Here is a 2,604-nt window from a genome sequence, read left to right as displayed (position 1 = left end):
GCAGGCTGGAAGCCATACATCCAGGATGTACTGCTGAGGGCTTGATGGAAGTCAGGTATGGTTTGTGTAATAGAATGGTTTATTAAGCTTATGTGTGATGCTTTGTTTCATGTTTGCCTGATTGATGGTGGTGGTGGTGGTGGTTGTTAGTGTTTAACGTCCCGTCGACAACGAGGTCATTAGAGATGGAGCGCAAGCTCGGGTTAGGGAAGGGTTGGGAAGGAAATCGGCCGTGCCCTTTCAAAGGAACCATCTCGGTATTTGCCTGAAACGATTTAGGGAAATCACGGAAAACCTAAATCAGAATGGCCGGAGACGGGATTGAACCGTCGTCCTCCCGAATGCGAGTCCAGTGTGCTAACCACTGCACCACCTCGCTCGGTCCTGATTGGCAGTGCTAATTATATTATGTGGCAATATCAAGTTATTTTCATTATGAGATAACTATTAATGAAACACTGAAATTGAGAAATAAGAAAAGCTTCGTTATTATGGGTAAGTTTTTTGCTATGGCTACAGTGAGTGATATGTATACTCAGATAAGAAAACCTGTTTCTACTCATGGAGGTAATTCTTTAGTGCTTGTGTATTGTTCAGTCACTTGTGAAACTGAGCTCTTAGCTGCGGAGTATACAGTCAGAACTCTTCAGTTCCAAAAAGTGCTTCATTGTCCCACCGTTAAATTGCCAGTTACGACCTCCAGGTATTCTGGTACTTTCCAAAAGTGCTGTACTGTGAGGAAGGCATTGTTCACTAAATTCTGGGAAGTTGGCATCTTCTAGGAGAACTGTCATCAAATGCTGTTTAGGGTGTGTTGATAATAAGGCAGGAAACATTCAACACTAGCTTCTCTTGTCAAAGACAAGATTTTAGCTCTAGCTCCTGATAATTTACTTTCATAAGTGGTATGCAAAAATGAAGATTGGTACAACAAATGTAACAGAACTATCTTTGTGATTAGTCTGTTGGGGTATATTTAGAGAATTGTAGCTTTGTGTAGCACCAGTGAGATGTGCATAAGGGTTTACATTTTTATAATCTTGTGGGAGGTTTGATGTTGTATATTGCAGTAGATGGGACTACCTTTCAGAAGAGGATTTGTAGTTGGTGCATTTGCCATGTGTGAAGGGCACTGAAAACTATTGAAGTTGGCTGTACAAAGCTACTTATCTGTTTTACATGCTCAGTTAATGTGGGTATACATTTGTTGTTTAGGTGTAAATATCCTTTCTGATGTTTCTCAATGTGTTAGTTTTCAGAACTGAGCAAACAATTGATTATCCAGATGACCTGATAATTATAATGTATGGTACGCCCTTGTTTAAATGAATTTAAAATGGTTTTTATTCACTTTTCATTGGCATTTGTTGATGTACTAGGTATCAGCCAGGGTGGCACTTGGGTGGTGTAATGTAGGTCAGTTCTCTCACCCCCTCACCTTCCCTTAGGTTCTAAAAAGCAGACGGAAGTCTTTGGGGTAGCCTGACTTGGTCTGTGATTCTAAGCTCACAGCATTGGCACAGTATTATTTCTGCTACAAGTGCTGTTTGGGTAACATTGGATGAAGTAATGACATTCAAACCCACACCTGTCCTTCAGAGTATTCATGTGGCAGTACTGTGCCTAATTTGTGCTGTTTCTGGCATAATTTTGCAGTTTTAGTGCTACACAGTAACCAGCATTTCGTTGTGTCATTACTGCATGGAAGTATCTGCAAAGAGAGCAGTGATTTGTGTTGGTTATTATTGCTATTTCATTTGAGAGGTAGTCACATATGAGGGATATGAATTTTTTCACAGGCTTAAAGATAACGACAGAAGGGGTGAAATAGTATTGGAACAACAGACTGCGTCACCCAAAGCATGTGGCATTCCACTACAAATTGTACTGAGAAGCTTAGCAGAAGTTCGGGCAATGGAATACTGTGGTCAATAAGTATGTTTCTGTCTTCAGAAAGATTCTGATGAAAAACTGTCACTTATTTGGACGATTTCCAGCAGTTTATCGTTCATCGTGCTGGTTGGAATTTTATGAATATTGCTTGTTTTCTGAGGCAAAAGGTGGCACATGTTTCAGTACAGTAACACTGGTACAGAAAGTGCAAGGCTAGAAAGGCTGGTTTTGATTCAGAGTTTCTGATGTTATAGTAACTAGGGCTAGTTTTCAGAAAAGACAAAATGTCAAGGAAGATCTTCACTTTGGCTCAATCAAAAAGATGATGCCAGAAAACACATTTGACAAGATTCAGAGGGCAATGGCAGGATGAAAGCAGTGTCTGGCAAAGAAAACTTCAGTGGGATAATCTGAATATCACTTTAGGCTAATACTTGCATCCTGGAAATCCAGTTATCATGAAGGGAATAGTGATGTATAGGAACATGGGGTCGAAATTCATATGGTTCATAACAGAATAGTGTTGTTATGGATAACACGAGTTACCATCCACAAAAACAGTAGAAACTTCCTAAAGGACAATTAAACAACATTTCTATTAACCCAATAGCATTCAGTTTATTATTAATTGACATGTATTCTTAATTTCTGGAAAACAGTATTCTGGTGGCCCAATTTATGGAAATACGAGGAAATTTAATTTACTAAGGG

General features: G+C 39.4%; 1 non-coding gene across 1 annotated transcript; it reads right to left on the bottom strand.

Annotated features, from left to right (window-relative positions):
• Nucleotides 1-306: 306 nt before the first annotated feature.
• On the bottom strand, nt 307-379 carry Trnaa-cgc (transfer RNA alanine (anticodon CGC)). Its single transcript has one exon. It is a non-coding gene; the product is annotated as a tRNA-Ala (tRNA).
• Between the last annotated feature and the right edge of the window lie 2,225 nt (nt 380-2,604).

This window comes from Schistocerca serialis, chromosome 10 (genome assembly GCF_023864345.2).
Source record: "Schistocerca serialis cubense isolate TAMUIC-IGC-003099 chromosome 10, iqSchSeri2.2, whole genome shotgun sequence".
Classification (NCBI taxonomy): Eukaryota; Metazoa; Arthropoda; class Insecta; order Orthoptera; family Acrididae; genus Schistocerca; species Schistocerca serialis.
Note: the sequence above shows the minus strand (reverse complement) of the source record. Positions and strands in the feature narration are given on the sequence as shown.